Genomic DNA, 22,261 nt, shown 5'->3' with positions numbered 1-22,261 from the left:
AAACTTGCCAGGAATGAGGTTGTCTGCTTCAAAGCCAACAACATCCTTGCAACTATGTGGAACCATAAGAGAGAAGTAAGCCTCTTGTCAACGGTTCACCGCCCCTTGATGCACCGTACTGATTCCATTGATTACCGGAGCGAGAACAGGCATCACATTTGGAAACCTGAGTGTGTCATGGACTATAACATAAACATGCGCCTGGTGGACCAGTCAGACTCCATGATATCGACGGTAGAGTGTGCCAGGACCACGATGAAGTGGTCTAAGAAAGAAACTGTTCTTTCACTTGCTAGACATCACTGCTCTGAAATGCCACCACCTTCACTCCATGACAACAGGAGTTCAGGAAACCTTTGAAAGGTTTGTAAGGGAGCTGACAAGAGAGATGTTTGCACGTTATGCTGTTGAAAGGCCCCAACATCGCACCCGGACTGCCCCTATTGCCCAAACTCCCCTGAGAATATCCGGCCGCCATTTCCCCACTCCTATCCCTCCCCAACCAAACAGACCTAGGCCCCAATGCAGGTGTCACGTGTGTAGCAATTCCCGGGTGAGACTCACCACACAGAGGAAGGACACCCGCTATGAGTGCGTCGAGTGTGACGTGGGTCTCTGTATTCACCCATGTTTCAGCGAATATCACACGTTGATGCAATTCTGATATGGTGTGAATGCAATAGGACGCTGAAACTATGAAGTAAATGCGATAAACAGATGCTCAGTGAAATTATCAGTCATGTTGATCTGCAAATATTAGTATAAAGCGAGCGCATACGGGTATAACATGAGTGCAAAAATTGTATGTAAGTGTATAAATATGCTGTAAGTGGAAACATACATAGCGAGGGTTTTATGATGCGATATTCTGTCACTCAGTGCAATAAATAAGGCCCGTAAATATGTAATTATTATTATTGGAAATGCTAACGGGTATAAGTTCAAATTATTGTAAGTGCTGAAATAAGTTCTAAGTCAAAATATTCATAGCGCGTGTATAGAGATGCGATATCCTGACGCTCAGTTGAATGAATAAGGCCCGTAATAATGAAAATAGAAGTCAACAAGTGGGAAAGTGTGTAATATATGTGAAGAATTAGTATATAAGTGTTTGAGTATTATGTTGGTCGAAACATTCATTGCGAGGGTATTTTCATGCGATATTCTGATGCTCACTTGAATAAATAATGCCAGTAAGTATGTGCAGTGCAGTATAGGGGTGTAAACATGTGTAATGTAAGTGGGAAAGTATAATTGGAGTGAATAAATAAAGTAGAAGATGAAACACGAGTGTTTGAGGTTGTGCTTGCTACGTGAATATGCGCTAGCATATTGCTAAATGCCCTCGTAATGAATGTAAATAATTGAAAACATTTACAGTGGTGGAGGAAAGGTTCTATGTAAAGGGAATAATAATAGGAAAGTGATAAAACAATTGGGTATGTTGAAATACGAGTCATAGCGAGTGCACTTAGTAAGCCAATGTGCGCTAAACTTATGCTGCATGTCATCATAATGAATGAAAACATCTGAAAACATTTACAAACAGTAAAAATTGATAAAATGTCATTGAAACAGACGTATACAAGTAGAAAAAATTACATGTTGACTGATACAAGACTCTTAGCATATAGCATGTTACAACTCGGACCTAACTCGCTATGCTCGCGCGATGGTACAATGCTTATTTTTCATATATATGTGTCTGAAATCCATTATACTGCTACTGTTATTCCTTATTAGTTCAAATTCAATAAATATAGAGGTGTTGTGTGTTGTTTCTCCCAGTATTTCCTACCATAGAAAACGTGAGCGCTTGACACGTCAATGATAGAATACGATACCTGGTGCAGGGGACCTCACCTGTTCCGACCACTTATAGACCACGGTAAGCCCTTTCTTGGTGATTTTCCTTCTTTTCTCAACCAAAGTAGAAGTTTTAGCCAAAAATTTTTTTTTCCAAAAAGGCTCAGGACTGGGGGATGTCGGAGGTGCGGAAAACCTCGGGACATGACGGGTTAAAGTTTTGTCTTAGTTGATATTCAGAATCTGAACATGATTCTGCTATTGATAATGCTAAGTCGAGTTTTGATGTGGATGTGACTAATGTTTATACATATGAACCAACCGTAGACTGCAGAAATTTTAGCATAAAGTGAAACTTGAGAATGTCTTCCTTTATATTCTAATCTAGAGATTTACCTGCCGAAGTTAATAGATTTCCCCTTTTGAACTATGCAGTAGTGGTTAAGAGTTGACTGAAGTAAGAATATTGACGATTGTCGTTTGAGAAGCGCGAAATTTATGTCATTGAGTCCTGTTTACAGTCACGTAGGCATGTAACTGACACGGGTAATAAAACTGTTCAAATTCTTAATTAATTTGGCTTCCTTATGATTAAAGTTCCTATATGCTTCTTACAAATGTGTCAACACATTAAGTAATTTATCTACGAATGTTGATTGCAAACGTATATCTCTTATTCTTTGGAAGATCTAGTAGAAACAAAATATTACAAAGTAATCAGTTAAAGTTTTAGCCAATTCCCGAATACTGTCTTGATGCTTATAAAAGGCAAGGAGCCACGCCAAACAATTCACATCATCGCTCCTTTTCATTGTTGCAGGTTAGTGCCCGAGATCTCCCCCCCCCCCTTTCTCTCCTTCGTGTATTAAGTCATCATGTACGTTCGCAAGTTAAATTAGTGTTATTTTCCCCTGATCCTTCTTGTGCTGAATAACGAGATCATCGCTCCTCTTCATCGTTGCAGACGAGAGTTATGAAGGGCCGTGGCTAGCATCCCAAGGATTCGAGCGCTCTAGCAGCGGCCTAACCACTAACACACTAAATCATCCCCCCTCCCTTTAGTTCATGGAATCAAAGTGAATATCGGCTGGTCCATTTGTCCATTTGATTACGGTCCACGTGATTATTGGTTCTTTTGATTATTGTCCAATTTATATAAGATTCTTCAGTTTTTTGTGCATTTAGTTTCGGAGAATATTCTTCGGTGATAATCTTTAGGTTCCTTCCCGACGAGTCCGTCAGAGACCACGGGCCTATATCCATGCGTATCAGTATTCTTGGAATATTAATCTAGTGTGTAAAGATGCATGTTTCTGGAGTTTTGCTGTAAATCCTCATTAATGAATATTAATTTAGTTCGTGAAGATTTGTATTTCTGAAAAGTGTAACAGTATTCTTTGAACATTCAGTTTGAGAAGACTCATATTTCTGTTGATATATATCCTCATATTTTGTTTGATATCATTCCCAGTTTGAAGAGTAATCTGTATCTCAGTTTTTAATACATAGTAATTCTCAGGTTAAGTCATATCGAGTTTTGAATTTTTGCTATCCTCGAAGGAGTGGTTCAGACGAGGTTGAGTGGCCTCCAAGGTGTGCTAATATCTTAAACTCACGCCCTCTTTAATAAAATCACGCAACCTCATTTCTCATAAAGCCTAAAATTCTCCAATAAATTCACGCTACCCGATTCTCAATAATCTTTAAAAATCCTCAGCATTACACTGGTGTCAGTTATTGATGACTAAAATTCTGTGCGTTACACTTGGCATTAGTTGTGAGTAAAATTTCGTTATTACAACATACATTGTAAATGTTAAATATTTTCTGTTCAAGTTCAAGGTCGCGAGGAAAGTTGGTGTCTGAAAATGGCTCACTTGGCCTGGTGTCCGTACTTGGCATTATTTTGTATTAAAAACAAACCATTATTTTTATTCCATACAGTATGTTTCATCTTGGCTTCGATACAGGTGGGAAGAAAGGGCAAAAGCGCTATCAATTAGTCCCAGTAAAATTAAGAATGACTTCTTGAGAAATAATATATATATATATATATATATATATATATATATATAGATAGATAGATAGATAGATAGATAGAGATAGATAGGTAGATAGATAGAGAGATAGGTAGACAGATAGATAGAGATAGATAGATAGATATAGATAGATAGAGAAATAGGTAGATAGATAGATAGCTATAGATAGATAGATATAGATATAGATAGATAGAAAGATATAGATAGATAGAGAGAAATAGGTAGATAGATAGATAGATATAGATAGAGATAGATAGATAGATAAGAGATAGATAGATAGATATAGATAGATGGATATAGATAGAGACATATAGATAGATATAGAGAGAGACAGATATCGATAGATAGATATAGATAGATAGATATAGATAGGGAGATAGATATATAGATATAGATAGATAGATATAGATAGATTGATGGATATAGATAGATAGATAAATAGATAGATAGATATACATAGATAGATAGGTAGATAGATAGACAGATAGATAGATATAGATAGATAGATAGATATAGATAGATAGATAGATATACATAGATAGATATAGATAGATACAGATAGATAGATACAGATAGATAGATAGATAGATATAGATAGATAAAACGGATACAGATAGATAGATAGATATAGATAGATACAGATAGATATATCTAGATAGATAGACATAGATAGATACAGATAGATAGATAGATATAGATAGATAGATACAGATAGATAGATAGACATATAGATAGATAGATATAGATAGATAGATAGATAGATAGATAGAGATAGATAGATAGAGATAGATAAAGATAGATAGATAGGTAGATAGATAGAGATAGAGATAGATAGATATAGAAAAATAGATAGATAGAGATAGATAGATAGAGATAGAGATCGATCGATAGATAGATAGATAAATAGAGATACAGATAGATAGATAGATAGATAGATAGAGATAGATAAAGATAGATAGAGATAGATATAGATAGAGATCGATAGATAGAGATATATAAACAGATAGAGATAGACAGATAGACAGAGATAGATAGGTGGATAGAGATAGATAGATAGATAAAGATAGAGATAGATAGATAGATAGAATGAGATATATAGATAGATAGATAGATAGATAGAGATAGATGGATAGATAGAGATAGATCGATATATATATATATATATATATATATATATATATATATATATGTATATATATATATATATATATATATATACAGTAATCCCTCTAATGTCCGAACACCTATTATCCGAACATCCCCACTAACTGGACATAATCGTCCCGTGATCAAATATTCCCATAATAGTCCGAGAACCGCAAGACTCGAAAAAAAAAAAAAAATTTTCCCACCCATAATTTGAACTTGGTGCGTGGGGTGCGGGACAGCTTTGTTGTGGTGTGTCATTCCTCCGATGTCTGATAGAGCGCCTCTGCATCCTCCCCACTTACCGCCTGTCTCTCACCGCAAGTGCATGCTCATCGTCATGGTTGCCCACGTGCTCGCTTTTGTGGTGGTGCCTTACCTGCTGCAGGTACTCCTGCTGCTCTCGTGCCTCTTATTAGTGTGTGTGATGATGGCCTCTCCGCCTGAGAAGAGGAAGGGAGTGGTGTTGACTCTGGAGAAGAAACGGGAGATATTGGAGAAAGTAGATGTGGGGTGGTCTTCTTCCCGCATCCTCTGCGAGTTCAACCTGGCCCGATCTCCTTTGTTCGATATCAAGAGATCCCGAGACAAACTCGTACAGTACATGGCTGACTTCTCGTCGAGAAGCAAACGCAACGTGGAGAGGAAGGTGATGTTTACTCCCAAGATTGTTGAAGTCGACCGCTCCACGTTGATTTGGTATCGACAGCAACGTGCTGCTGGTGTGATGGTACATGGTACGGAGCTGAAGGCTGCTGCTGAGAAGTTCGCCAGGCTTCACGACGCCCTAGACTTCAAGGCATCCGAGGGTTGGCTCTTCGTGTTCAAGTTACAGCATGACCTTACCAGCCATAAAGCTCATGGCGAAGTTTTGGACGGTAACGAGGATGGAGTTGACGAGTTTCGGCACAAAGTGAAGGGCTTGATTGACAGGGAGGGCCTCACTCTCTGTCAAGTCTACAATGCTGATGAAACTGGTTTATTCTATTGCTCTTTGCCAACGAACACTCTAGTCGAGGAGACAGAGAAGAGTGTACTTGGCCGCAAGCTCTCCAAGCAACGGATATCTGCTTTGTGTTGTGCCAATGCTAACGGCATGCACCGGCTTAAGCCCTTTTTTGTTGGCCGTGCAAAGCAGCCTCGGTGTCCTTGTGGGGTGATGGATGTCCTTCCTATCGTCTGGTACATACCATTCTTTGAAGGCATGGTTTACAGCCCAGATCTTCAAAGACTGGTTCCACCGTCACTTCGTCAAGGAGGTCATACATTACCAGATGAAGACACTGGGAATCCCATGCGACCAGGTAAAGGCCTTCCTTCTCCTCGACGATGCACCTGCCCACCCGTGCGACAAGGACTTGGTGGCTGAGAATGGCCGCATTAGGTGCATGTTTCTGCCACCTAATATGACTGCTCTCATTCAACCAATGGACCAAGGAGTGATCGTGGCAACAAAGCGCCTATACCGAAGGAAGTTCCTGGACAAGGTGATGGTTGTTCTCGAGGATGAGGACGAGCGCAGGGAGGGACGGGCACGCAAGGCCAGCGGACTTTGGAAAACCTTCGCCGCTACAACATCAAATCTGCCATTAACAACTGGGCCAGTACATGGAAGGAAGTCCCTGTCAAGACTCTAGAAAATGGTTGGTCTCATCTGCTTCTCGGAACGGATGTGGAGTACGATTTCCTAGGTTTTGATGTGGATGACTTCCATGCACGTCTACGTACGCATGGCGACAATGTTGATGTGGACGATGTGCGTGAGTGGTTGGATGATGACGAGGGCGATCCTGGGTATCAGACATTGTCTGATATCGAGATCGCATCTTCAGTTGCAGGTGTCAGTACCCAGCTTGAAGATTCCGACGAGGATGGCGACAATGATGCGGACTCTCTCAGCATGACACTACTCCAGCCATCCCCAAGCTGAGCGCACTCCGGGAGCACCTCGAGTTCGTTCTTGACTACCTGGAACACCCGGACTGCGACAGGGAGATGGGGCCCTTGGGACTTGTGGAGGAAGTGCGTGCTTTCAGGCAGCACATCATCAATCGTCAGAAACGTCGGTCCTCGCGTCAATCAACCATTGAGAGTTTTTTCAGGCCTGTGACCCCCGCTGCGCCCAGCCCTGGCTCCACTCCGTTGCCTCCCCAAGACAGGCCCTCATGCTCCGAGCCACAGCCACCACATCAGCCAAGGTGGAGTCACCGCTCGACGCAAGTTTGCGTCTATCTTCAGAGTCATCTGTAGTGGGTACGCCATCACCACGACCCAGCGACGCACCCCTAGGTCACCTGCCAGCGATACTCTCGGACTCTGACAGTGAATAGACACCAAGAACTTCTCCACTAGACCACATGGGAATTTACAGTGTTGTGCAGTGAAAGAAAACAGTGCATTGTGTTAAGAATTTACAGTTGTGAGTGAAAAGACAAGTTTTGAACTAAATTTAACGTAAATAGACTTGTTTGTTTTTGCTTTAGAAAATGGTTAGAAGAGTGGGAAAAGTTAAAGTGCAGAGTGCAACACTTAGTAAGTTACAACGGAGCATAAGTTAGACAAGACTGCACACTGTGAAGAGAACGGACTTCTGAGTGCGACTGACTAAGTTCAGTGCAAGACTTCATGAACAGTGTACTGGAAGTGCTTCAGGAAATCCTTCTTACTGTCAGAGTCCGAGAGGAGGCGGTTATTCATCGAGATGGCCATGGACTTCCTGTAAGTAGCCATACTGTACTTTTTTCCATACTATACTTACCTCAAACACCTCATTTCACTCTTTAATGTCCTTAATTGGTGTGAATAGGGTGTTAGGAGCTATGCATGTGCAGTAGGAAGGTGTTTTTCTGAGTTAGGCTAGGTTAGGGTCCATAAGTACCAGTCCAGGAGCCAGGGACTTGTAAGTAATAAAAATGTTGAATATTGTATGAACCTACATCAAAAACCTCATTTTATGCTTCTTTTTCCATTTATTTCAGTCTTTTATGTGCCTTATTGGTGTGATTTGGGTCTTAAATAGGTGCTATGCATGTCCAGAGGGAGTTATATAGATGTTTCTCTGAGTTAGGGTCCATAAGTAGAAGTCCATAAGCTGGGGCCCAATATCCGGACCTGCCTATGGCCCTATTACGTCGGATATTGGAGGGATTACTGTATTATATATGTATTGTATATATATATATATATATATATATATATATATATATATATATATATTAAATATATATATATATATATATATATATATATATATATATATATATATATATATATAGTAAGAGAGAGTAAGAAGAGAGTGGATGAGGAATTTGGAAGGAATTTGAGTGTAAAGTGGAGGGACTGTAAGATGATGTTCTGGAAAGAGATGAAGAGAGTAAGACAGGGTGGAAGTGAGGTTAGCAGGGGAGTGAAATATAAAAATGGTAGATTACTAGTGGAGAAGGGAGAAAAAGTGAGCGGATGGAGAGAACACTTTAAGGAATTGTTGAACATACAGGATGGAAGTAATGCGAGTATAAGTGGCTGAGGAATGGCTGGGAGAAGGAGGGAGGTGAGAAGACAGGAAGAAATCAGTAGGACAGAAGTTGTGGAAGCAATGAAGAAAGTCAAAATGGGGAAAGCCCCAGCTATTGATGGAGTGTGTGGTGAAATGCTGAAGCATGGGGGAGAGGTAGTAGTAGAATGGATGTGGAAGATGTGTAGATTGGCTTGGGGGGAAGGTAGAGTCCCGGAGGATTAGAAGTCTGGTATAATTATTCCCTTGTACAAAGGAAAAGGGGAAAAAGAAGTGTGTGGTAATCATAGGGACATTTGTCTTCTTAGTATTATAGGAAAAGTGTATGGTAGGATACTTATTGACAGAGATAGAGAAAGAACAGACGAATTAGTTGGAGAACAACAGGGAGGCTTTAGGAAAGGATGAGGTTGTGTAGATCAAATATTCATTATTATTTTAAATATTAGTGGAAAAGTTTCTAGAGAAGGGAAAGAAGTTTTATGCGGCTTTCATGGATTTGGAGAAAGCATATGACAGGGTGGATAGACAAGGATTGTGGAAAGTATTAAGAATATATGGAGTAGATGGGAAGTTGCTGAATGCTGTGAAGAGTATGTATGGTGGTGCTAAGGCTGCAGTGCGTTTGGATGGTGAACTAAGTGAATTTTTCTCTTTGGAGGTTAGGTTGAAACAGGGATGTGTCATGTCTCCATGGTTGTTCAATCTGTTCATGGATGGGGTAATAAAAGAGGTACAAGGTAGGGTAGTGGATGTTGGAGTGGCCCTGGTGAGAGAGGATAGTGTTTGGAAACTCCCTGTACTGTTGTCTGCAGATGATACTGTGTTGTTGAGTGGAGACGAAGGGGAGCTGCAAGGCTTGGTGGCTGAGTTTGGGAGAGTGTGCAAGAAACGGAATCTAAAGGTTAATGTAGGGAAGAGTAAAGTGATGGTCTTTGAGAGAGGTGAAGTCAGTGAATGTACGGCGAGGATGGATGGTGAGGAATTGGAAAATGTGAGTACGTTTAAGTACTTGGGTAGTGTGATGAGTAAGGATGGAGGTTTGGAGGGTGAAGTGCTTGCAAAAGTACAGCAGGGAAGAAAGATTGCTGGTTCTTTGAAAACAGTGATAAGAAACAGGGAAGTGAGGATGGAAGTGAAAAAGTTACTCCATGACAGTATTGTGATACCAACTGTAACGTATGGAAGTGAAGCTTGGACATTGTTGGAAGGACACAAGTCAAGAGTGAGAGGAGTGGAAATGAGTTATTTAAGAGGAGCCTGTGGAGTCACATGGAGAGACAGGCTGACGAATGAGGATATAAAGGAGCGTTGTGGTGTGGATGTGGATGTGAGAGGAAGTGTTTTGAGGAACACACTGAGATGGTTTGGCCATGTGGAGAGGATGGAGGGTGAGAGACTGACGAAGAGAGTGTATGTGAGTGAGGTGGAGGGGGAGAGAGGTAGGGGGAGGCCGAGGATGAGATGGAGGGATGGGGTGGAGAGGTATATGAGAGAGGGGGGTGTGAGTTGGGAGCAGGGCAGTGAAATGGCGGGGGACAGGGCGACGTGGAGGCGATTTGTTTGTGGCCACCCCAAATGGGATTGAGGCGTCTGGCAAAATATATATATATATATATATATATATATATATATATATATATATATATATATATATATATATATATATATATATATATATACTTCAACACGAGAAAGGACACTGTCCAAGTCTATACAAGTTTCTCTATTCGACTGTGAAAGCACTAGCTTGAGTACTGTGTGAACATTTCACTGTTCATCTAAAAACCTTACGTAATATTTTCACATCAGCATTGCAAAAACATCAAATTCTGTTTACTTTCTGCATTCCATATAAATGCAATCATCTAAAGCTTTACAAGAACACCCCGAAAGAGGCATCACACTTGCAAAGTATGTCAGCAAGACTGCACAAAATATTCATTTGAAATGCATTGATGTTATAAATGACAGGTTCATAATAAAATAGAATTTTCTTTTTCTGTATAATAGTCTATCTATCTATCTATTGCCAGACGCCTCAATCCCGTTTGGGGTGGCCACAAACAAATCGCCTCCAAGTCGCCCTGTCCCTCGCCATTTCACGGCCCTTCTCCCAACTCACACCCCCCTCTCTCATATACCTCTCCACCCCATCCCTCCATCTCATCCTCGGCCTCCCCCTCCCTCTTCCCCCCTCCACCTCACTCACATACACTCTCTTCGTCAGTCTTTCACCCTCCATCCTCTCCACATGGCCAAACCACCTCAGTGTGTTCCTCATAACGCTTCCTATCACATCCACATCCACACCACAACGCTCCTTTATATCCTCATTCGTCAGCCTGTCTCTCCACGTGACTCCACAGGCTCCTCTTAAATAACTCATTTCCACTGCTCTCACTCTTGACTTGTGTCCTTCCAACAATGTCCAAACTTCACTTCCGTACGTTAGAGTTGGTATCACATTACTGTCATGTAGTAACTTTTTCACTTCCATGCTCACTTCCCTGTTTCTTATCACTGCTTTCAAGGAACCAGCAACCTTTCTTCCCTGCTGTACACCCTTTCAAGCACTTCACCCTCCAAACCTCCATCCTTACTCATCACACTACCCAAATACTTAAACGTACTCACATTTTCCAATTCCTCACCATCCAACCTCGCTGTACATTCACTAACTTCACCTCTCTCAAAGACCATCACTTTACTCTTCCCTACATTCACCTTTAGGTTCCGTTTCTAACACTCTCTCAAACTCATCCACAACCTTGCAGCTCCCCTTCGTCTTCACTCAACAACACAGTATCATCTGCAAACAACAGTACAGGGAGTTTCCAAACACTATCCTCTCTCACCAGGGCCACTCCAACATCCACTACCCTACCTTGTACGTCTTTTATTACCCCATCCATGTACAGATTGAACAACCATGGAGACATGACACATCCCTGTTTCAAACCAACTTTCAAAGAGAAAAATTCACTTAGTTCATCATCCACACGCACTGCAGCCTTCGCACCATCGTACATACTCTTCACAGCATTCAACAACTTCCCATCTACTCCATATATTCTTAACACTTTCCACAATCCTTGTCTATCCACCCTGTCATATGCTTTCTCCAGAAATCCATAAAGCTTCGCATACAACTTCTTTCCCTTCTCTAGAAACTTTTCCACTAAAGATCTAAGAATGAATATCTGATCTACACAACCTCTTCCCTTCCTAAAGCCTCCCTGTTCATCTCCAACTAATTTCTCTGTTCTTTAACTCTGTCTATAAGTATCCTACCATACACTTTTCCTATTATACTAAGACAAATGCCCCTATGAATACCACACACTTCTTTTCCCCTTTTCCTTTGTACAAGGGAATAATTATAGCTGACTTCCAATCCTCCGGGACTCTACCTTCCTCCCAGGCCAATCTGCACATCTTCCACATCCTTTTCTACTACTATCTCTCCCCCATGCTTCAGCATTTCACCACACACTCCATCAATTCCTGGGGCTTTCCCCAATTTAACTTTCTTCATTGCTTCCACAACTTCTACTCCTACTGATTTCTTCCTGTCTTCTCACCTCCTCCTTCTCCCAGCCATTCCCCAGCCACTTATCTCGCATTACTTCCATCCTCTACGTTCAACAATTCCTTAAAGTGTTCTCTCCATCTGCTCACTTTTTCTCCCTTCTCCACTAGTAATCTACCGTTTTTATCTTTCACTCCCCCTGCTAACTTCACTTCCACCCTGTCTTACTCTTTTCACTTTCTCCAGAACATTTTCTTACAGTCCCTCCACTTTACACTCAAATTCCTTCCAAATTCCTCATCCACTCTCTTCTTACTCTCTCTTACTAATCTTTTCACCTCTCTCTTCCTTTCCACATATAACTCTCTCTTCCGCCTCTCAACTTCTTCCGCCCCTATTTCTCATCCATTCCTTGTATGCTTTCTTCTTTTGTGTCACAGCCTGTTTCACCTCTTCTGATCCACCACGCTGTTCCTTGCACCCCTCATCTTCTCTTCCTTCCACACACCACATCACATGTGCCACATATTTCTTCTGTAAATATCTTCACATACCTTCCACGTCTCCCATCTGCTCCAAGTCATATTTGCCCAATCGTTCCTCCACTTCTCTCTTATACTCTGCCTTTTTCTCATCCTCTTGTAACCTTTCCACTCTCCTTGCAACTACTCCTTCCTCTTGTCTTTCCCTTCTTCTATTCCTCCATCTTACTTGCATCCTAATTCTGGCCACCACCAAGTAGTGGTCAGAAAGTCCACTCCCCCAACCTCTATATTCAGACAGGAAAGATCAGCTGCTGAAATAGCATGAGAGATAAGTTTGTTCTAGGATTATAACTCTTCTTTGCGGTAAATGATTTGCATCTGCACCACTGACATTTGTTGTGGATAGTTGTGTTGACATGGAGGGAAAAGCTGATCTGGGCAAAGTAGCAGTTGGTATGAGTGTATGGCTGCGTAAGGAATACGAGTAGCTGACACTTCACAGGGAGCCAAAACACACGCCCAAAACACGTGTCCAAGAAGAGGAAACGAAACAAAAGGTTCCCCTTTTTTTGCGGGGGGGGGAGGGGGAGGGCTATCGACCTCCGGACCGAAGCCCCAGGACATTAAGCTAAGTTTGTTTGTTTTTATTTTTTATTTCATTGCACTTTTAATTCTACATCTAAAATTTTATTTCTTATTGTTAATGAGACTATTAACTAATTTATATAGAAAAAGAGAAATCCTTAATCTAACCTCCTAACACTGATAGGGCCAAAAAAGAAATACCTACCCTACACCAATGCCAAAAGATAGCAATAACTAAACCTAACTAAATAATCAAATAACAGCAATGTGCCTACACTAATGGGTAAAACACATCGATCAATTAAACACACCATCGACTGCAAATATGTAATGCCTCTACATTACATACTTGTACTCATCACCTGTTGACTCTCAGACGAGGCACACGTATTAATTTAGAGGACATCAGTGTATGGAAAAGAACCAGACGAGTCAGGAGCTATTTCATATATGTCAACTGTCGACCCTGATTAAGAAAACTGAAACAAACACAAGCAAAACATTTACATATGTGCAATAGTGAAATGCCTCGCCCAACAGAACACCATCAACTGGAAGTGCCCAATACCTTTCAATACTTCACACTTGCACTCATCAACTGATGCCTGTCAATATATGAAATAAAACTGTCAAAAGCGGAAACTATTTCAATTATATCAACTGTCAGCCCTAATTAAGTATATAAAGGAAATATTCATATTTACAATTGACAAAAAATCATAACCAAAAACAGAAAAAAAGTCACAACACTCTGATCATCGCGGTTTCCCTAAAAAAAGCCATTAATTGATCAGTCAGAAGATCCCCATCACGCAGGGTGGTGGAAAGGGTGAGGGGGATGTCCGCTGCACTGCAGTAATTTATCCGTGAATCATGCTCATGAATAAATCATCAACAGCACAGGATGGTATGACCGATATATAACTCCACACAACAGATGTTGCAGTGCGATGAAAACAGTTTCTTACTATATAGCAACATGTATGTGAGAAGTGTCCTATTCATACACAAGCATGCCAGTTTATTTTCTTCCAGGTCGCCAAGGATCGACTTGCAAGTTCGAATATTCAGTCTGATCCACTGACCTCGCACTGATAATTTATTGGATTCTTTCTGAGGGAAAGACTTGACCGTATATCATGCGAAATGCCCATGTCTCCTCGAGTTCTAAAGGTGACTTCACAAGTAAGTCAGCTGGCTCATAGCTGTCAGTATGACAATGACCAGACACCCAGATCAGCTTGCACAAATGTAATTTTATTAATGATGCCATCCAGGGTCTCATGAGAATCTGTAGTGCCAGAAGCAATTGCCTGAAGAGCTGACAGTCTGAAATTATGACAAGTTCCTCTTACTGTCAACACAAAGCTACATGCACATTACACACTTCACTTCCTATTCAACATTTACACAAACAATGGCATCTAGTAACGAAGTGTTGGAGTCCCTAGGAGGGAGGACCATAAATGCCCCCACCATCCGCCCCTCTCCCAGTGACGACCCAGCGAGATGCCTGGAACCAATGTCTGACCCACTTCTCCATTTCTGCAAAATTCACGTCCATTCCTCAAACTTTATCTATGTTGAGAACCACCTCTCCTCCTTTAAACCTCACCTTCGCTTCCTGAGATTCAGTTGTCTGAGGTGACTGATGGCAAACCCTTATCTGTATCCTCCTGCTTTCTCTATACTTGTTTCAAAGCCAAAGGCGGCTGTTTTGTATATGCACGCAACGACATATCTTGCTCTCGTGTTCCTGAACTTGATTCTTCTGAATTCTCTACTCTCTGGCTTCACCTTTCCTGTCATTCTCTGACTAAATATATCTGTGCTGTTTAGTTATCCCTTAACTCTACTGACTATGAAAAATTCTTTAACAGTCTTACTTCTGGGATGGAACACATTCTATCCATTTCTCCTCTCTCTGAAATCTCCATTCTAGAAGATTTCAATGTTCACTACCACCTTTGGCTCTCCTCTCCTTTCACTGATCCACCTCGTGAAAAAGCCTTCATCTTTTCTGTCCATAATGACCTAGAGCACCTTGTACAGCACCTTACCTGTATCCTGATCACCTTGGAGAGAGTTGCAACATACTTGACCTCTTCCTTACAACTAATCCTTCTGCTTACGCTCTTAATCTTTCTTCTCCATTGGGCTCCTCTGATCACAACCTTATTACCTTAACCTTGTCCTATCACTCCAGGAATGCCTGTGGACCCTCCCAACAAGCATTGGTTGTGGCATTTTGCAGCTGCTGATTGGGAGGCTCTCAGGCAGTACTTCTTTGACTTTCCCTGGAATGATTATTGCTTCCATAGCCGGAGCCATCTGAGTGTGCCTTGTGCATTACAGAGATTATTCTTTCATGCAGGGAAGCATACATTTCTTTCTTATATCCTCTGACAAATGCAAAAAAATACTTGGTTTAATCACGCTTGTTCTAGTGCTGTCCACAACAAGAAGAGGACCTATAAAAGGTAATGGAGCCAACCCACTCCTGAATCTCATCTTTTTTTATGTTTCTGTCCAAAATCATGTTAAGTCTGTTCTTTGCTCTGCTAAAAATAATTTCATTCATACTAAATGCTTTGAGATCTCCAACTCGAATTCATCCCATTCCTTTTGGCACCTTGCCAAAAACCTTTCTAACAACTTTACCTCGTCATGCTTTTCTTCTCTTCTCCACTCTAATGGTTCTATAGCTGTTTCTTCTACTGATTAAACAGAACTCTCCGCTCAGACTTTCTCCTCCAATTCCACCTTGGACGATTCTCGTGCTGTTTCTCCATCGCCTCCCCTATCTGACTTTCTCATGGCTGACATTAACATTTCTTCAATTGATTTATTTTCTACCATCAGTCCTCAATACTAACAAAGCATATGAGGCAGATAGCGTCCCTCCTGTTGTCTTCAAGAACTGTGCTTCTGTGCATACACTTTACCAAGGTAAACTCTTTTGCCTTTGTCTATCAACTTGTACCTTTCCTCCTCGATGGAAGTTTGCTCTCAATCAGCCTCTCCCAAAGATGGGTGACCATTCGCAGCCCTCTCACTATCGCACAGTTGCTTTAACATCTAGTATTTCACAAGTTTTTGAGTCTGTTCTTAACAGAAACATTATAGAACATCTTTTGTATCACAACCTTCTTTCTGACCGCCAGTATTGGTTCTGCCAGGGACGCTCCACTGGCAATCTTCTCAGCTACCTTTCAGACTCTTGGTCATTCTCCTTTCGGGACTTTGGCGAGAGCGTTGCCATTGCACTTGAGATCTCAAAGGCTTTCAATCGAGTCTTGCTTAAATCGTTAATTACCAAACTGCCTTTTTACGACCTGTGCCTTCATTTCTAGCTTCCTTTTTCTAGTCGTTCTATAGCTGCTGTTGTAGACGGCCACCTTTCGTCTCCTAGAGCTACCAATAGTGGTGTTCCTCAGGGCTCTGTCCTGTCACCAACTCTCTTCCCTTTATTCATCAATGATCTTGTAAGCTGTACATCTATCCCTATCCACTCATATGCTGATGATTCTGTAGTGCCATAATTTTAAGTATTAGCATTAGTTAGTATAAGCTAGTATTGTAAGTGTAATCTTAAGTTTAGGTAAGGTTATAAATATAGTCTGTACAGTTCATGATTTAACCATTAAGTTCTATATTTAGGTTTAGTCTTAATTGATATTCATAATGTAAGTATGATTCTGTTATTGATAGTAATAAATGGGCATTGGTGTGAGTATGATTAACTTTTATTACATATGAACCAGCCATTTCCAAACAACGACATAACCACGGAAGTTTAGTAGAGATTAAAAATCGCGAATGCTTTCTTTTCTATTCTGATCTGGAGATTTACCTGCAGAAGTTAACAGTATTCCCCTTTTGAATTATGCCGTGGTGAATTGAGAATGTCTGAAGTAAGATTGTTGATGATAGTCATTGGTGATGCGCGAAATCCATGTTATTGTAGTCGCGTTTACAGTCACGTAATCATATAAACCGACACGGGTAATAAAATTGATCTGATTCCTAATTGATTTGGCTTCGTTATGATTAAATTTCCGGTACGCTTATTACAAAAAATTTAAACATCGTAAGTCATTTTTCTACGTATGTCAAGTGCAAACGTATCTCTTGTATTCTTTGAAGATCCTAGAGAAACGATCAGGATATGGGTAGGGTGCTGTACAAGCTGCACTAAGTCATTATGGACAGAAAGTAATCAGTTAATGTTTTAGCCAATTTCCGAACACTGCCTTGATGGGTAAGCAGCCGCGCCGAATTTTCAGACCGTCGCTCCTCTTCATCACTCACAGGTTAGTGCCCGAACTCTCATATCTCACCCCCCCCCCACCCCTTTTTCTCCCCTGTGTAATGTAAGCCATCATATACGTTCGTGAGTTAAATGAGTGATATTTCCCCTGATCCCTCTTGTACTGAATAATGAGACCGTCGCTCCTCTTCATCATTCACAGACCGTCCGTCCAAGCCACTGCCAAACGCATCACACTAAATCACCCCCCCCCCCTTTTCCTAGTTCATGTAGCCTAAGTAACGAGTATATCTGCTGGTCCATTTTGATTACAGTTCATTTGACCACTGTTCATATAATTACTCTAACTTTACTGCATATGATTCTTGAGATATATGAGTTTAATCTTAAGAGAATATCTTGGCAGTATCCTTTGAATCTTCCCGAGAGTCCAACTGTGACCACGAGATTAATATATCCATGTGTATCAGTATTCTTTGAATCTTCCCGAAAGTCCAACTGTGACCACGGGATTAATACAGTATATCTATGTGTATCAGTATTCTTTCAATATTAACTTAGCTTGTAAAGTTTCATATTTCTAGTGATGTAGATCCTCATTAATATTTCGTTTGGGTTCATTCACAGTTTGAAGAGTAATCTGTCTCAGTTCTTAATGCTTAGTAAATCTTAGGTTAAGTTAATTTCGAGTTCGAGTTTTGCTATCCTTTATGGATTGGTATAGACGAGATTGAGTGGCCCGCAAGATGTGCTTACATCTAACGGCTCACGTCCTCTCCAAGAGATCACGCTACCTCATTTCCCATAAATCTTAAATAAGATCACGCTACCACATTTCCCATAAACCCTATAATAAGATCACGCTACCACAATTCTCATAAACTCTAATAAGATCACACTACCTCATTCTCCATAATCTCCATAATCTCTAAAAGTCCGAGAATTACACTGGTGTCATTTATTGATGACTAATTATTCTTGCGTTACACTGGTGACTAAATTCTTGCGTTACATTGGTGACTAAAATTTCTATTCTTTACAACTCCACTCTTCACCTTTCCATTCGTTTCCCGCAGCGTCCATCTTAGCAGTTACTTCAACAAATAAGGGATGAGGCTATGGCACACCTAATATCCGACTTGGCTTATATCTCTGATTGGGGAAATGACTATTCTTTTTGTTTTTAATGCCAAAAACTCAGTTCTTACATCTATCAACCCGAGAACATCTTCCACAGGAGTTCCCTCTAAGTTTTGGTAATATCCAGCTTAATCCTGCATCATCTTTAAATAAAGTTGTGGGGTCATTCTCTCGGGATTTATCTTGGAAAGAACATATTACCTCTCTTTTAAAGTCTGCTTCTAAGAGATTATGTGTGCTAAGCTGACTCCGTGCCTTCTTTACCCCTGCACAGTTGTTGACTTTATACACGGATTTTATTCGCCCCTGTGTAGAGTACAACTCTCATGTGTGGGGAGGAGAGTTGTGAGGAGGTTCCCCACATACAACCCTTCTCAACAAGGTGAAGCCAAAGGCTTTTCATCTCACTGACTTTCCTTTTACTGGGTCCCTTCAACTTTCGTTTCTTCGCCGCACTGTTGGATCTTTGTCTCATTTCTATCGCTACTTCAATGGTCACTGCTCCTCTGAACTGTCTGCTTGCATCCCCCCACCACTACGACGGATGCGTAACACCCGTCTAGCAACAAAGTCTCATCCATTTTCTGTCCAACTCTGTAATGCAAGAGTTAACCGTCACTCCCAATCATTCATATATGCAACAGGTCAACTCTGGAACTGTCTTCCTCTGTTTATTTCCTGCTACCTATGATCTCCAGTCTTTCAAACCCAGTGTGTCCAGGCATCTCGAAATGTTCGGATCTTGAATTTGACTCTCTTATCTTGTTTTGCTTTTTTCCTTGGAGGGAACAATTTGCGAACTCCTGGCCTTTGGTTCCTTCTTCTTTGAATTGAAAAAAAAAAAATCTTCAATAGCAAATATTTCAGAGATAAACAAGGATGCATAAATCAGGAACTGAAACCTGAGGGAACATTCAATTGACCACACACTTGCACCCACACATTCATCCGACTTGGAGCCATTGGTACACAGTTGATGGGACCCAAAATAATTTATTATGATGTTACCAAGCGAGTGATGGACTTTCGTCTTTGGCGCCTTGGTCATAGGTGTTGGGAGCCGTGAAACTTCAGCAGTAAAGCTGGGTGGTTCCCAAGACATTATATTTTAAAACACCGACTTGTCACAGTCAGTGAGGTCCACTCCAACTTCCTGGGTCGGGAAGGGGAGGTGCATGGGAAGTGGCCGACGAACTCTCTGCATAAGATAGTGGTACTGACGCAGGTGTTATTTTTTTTTACATATTATTTTGGGAATAATATAAACACTAAATTAAGCAAAAAAAAAATCTAATACTGTAACTCCGAAAAAAATTACAAAAAATGGATACTGTTCACCAAAGCCTAAAGAAACAAATAGCCAAAATTGACTAATAGTCACATTGTGCTTACATTAGTGGGTGAAATACTTCGCCCAATAGAACAACATCGACTGCAAATATAATGAATGCCTCTCTACATTACACACCTGCACTCATCAACTGTTGACACTCAGGTGAGGCATACAGGGGACATAAACATATGAAAGTGAACCAGATGAATCAGGAACTCTTCCGTATAAGTCATGAGCCGACCCTAATTAAGAAATCTTAAACGAATGCAAAACATATACGCAGGTAGAGAAAATGAAATACCTCGTCCAACAGATCATCACTGACTGAAAATGCCCAATACCTTTTTATACTGGACACTTGCAATCATGAACTGTTGACTATTGGCGAGGCACGTGGTTTAGTATACGGGACATCATTATAAGAAACAGAACTGTCAGAAGCAGGGACTATTTCATATACATTAGCTGTCATCTCTAAAAATATGATATACATATAAATGCAAGGAGTAAAAACCATAACCAAAGAGTAAAAAAGTCACATCACACTGATCAATCTGGTCTCCCTCAAGAAATCCATCAATATATCAGTCATAAAAATATCTCTGTCACCCAATATGGTGAAAAGAGTGATGAGGACGTCTGCTGCTTTGCAGTAATTATAAAGGAAGCACGTTCTCGAATAAATCGCCAACAGCATACTATGATATGACTGATAGATAACACCTCACCACAGATGTTACAATGCGGTGGAAATCGTCCTTCAGTACATGGTATATGAGAAAGCAGCTTGGAGTTCATATTTATGCTAGCGTGACAATATCATTTTTTTTTCCAGACCTGCACGTTTGAATATTCAGTCTGGTCCACTGACCTTGTCACAGAATATTTATTTATTTTTATTTTTTTTTCTGAGTGAGAGACTTGACTACAGATCACGAGGAACATCCCAAGTTTCCTCTAGCTCCGCAGCAAACTTTGCAAGTAAGTCAGCCTGCTTATTGCTGTGTATATACGACAATGACCAGGCACCCAGATCAACTGAAGGACTTACTGCATGAGTGCAATTTATCAGTGATGCAGACCTCCATCTCATGAGAATCCGTGGTGCAAGAAGCAGTTGCCTGAAAGGCTGACTTAGAGTGCAAAAATATGACAAAAATATCATATTGTGAAGTTAGAGTATAGTCTATGGCTTTGTCAATGGCAAAAAGATCAGATGTAAACATAGATATACAAGTCTGCTACTGATACCTGACAGCACGTTCAGTCGACCACACACATTATTACCCACATGTTCAGCCATCTGTGTACAACTGGTACAACCCCAAATGATGCCTGATAATATTTTGGAACAATTGGCGGACCTCCGCCTCTGGGGCCATGTCTTCGGTGCTAGGAGCCATTAAGCATCAACAACAAAACTCGTTGCCTTCCAAGGCGTTATATTTTAAAACATCAACTTGTCACAGTCACTGAGGTCCACACCAACCTCCTGGGACAGGAAGTGGAGACGAACGCCAAGTGGCTAATGAACTCCCCGCATAAGATGACGGTGTTGAAGCAGATGTGTGGGAGGGGGGGCCACACACCATATCGCCGATATCACTATTTCGTTCGGTTCTAATACTGTATGATAAAACCAGATGGTCTCAGTGAATACGGAGGGGAGGTACTATCGCCTCCACTTCCATGTGAGCTTCACAAACTCACCCCAGGGCTCCAACACACATAACAATCATTTATTTGACAACACACTCAACCTTCTCAATGTGACATCGGCTGCCAATCCATACACCTGTAAGCCATATTCAGACTTATGTTTTATAAGGGACTTTATACACCATTAATAAAGATTTCCTGTCTGTTCCCCAGTTAGTACCTACCAGGTACTTAAGGATATTTTACAGTTTATCACATTAAGCAAGTAAATTATTAATATGATATTTAAAGTTCATTTTCTACTCAAAATGCAAGCCCAGATAATTAACAATTCTGAAAAGATACAAGCTGATTATCCAAAGCCAAACGCATGTCGGGGACGTTACAGACTGTACAAACGACAGCGGTACACTTAGGGAAAGAAAACTTAAATCACCACTGCAAAGCCAACAGGTGGACAGAATCAAGGACTGCTTGATTCTATCCAGCCGAGAATTATGCATTAAGCGAGGCAGTGTGCTCGATTGGATCGAGAATTGGCTTACAGGATGTACAGAAAGAGTTGTGATTGCGTTCCGTTTATGTTTTAATATTTATATGCGATAGTGACCAGGGATTAATTTGAAAAATATCCAAGTTTGCTGATGAAACTAAAACTGATAATACAGCACACACATCTTAACAGAGGTAGGCAATTCAGAGTGCCCTATTTCGATTATTTAATTGGTTTCAGACTTGACAGAATGGTTTCA

Source organism: Coenobita brevimanus, chromosome 27, assembly GCF_032717465.1.
Source record: "Coenobita brevimanus isolate Jiangsu-jjx chromosome 27, ASM3271746v2, whole genome shotgun sequence".
Taxonomy (NCBI): domain Eukaryota; kingdom Metazoa; phylum Arthropoda; class Malacostraca; order Decapoda; family Coenobitidae; genus Coenobita; species Coenobita brevimanus.
The sequence above is the reverse complement of the archived record's forward strand: the minus strand, read 5'-3'. Positions refer to the sequence as shown.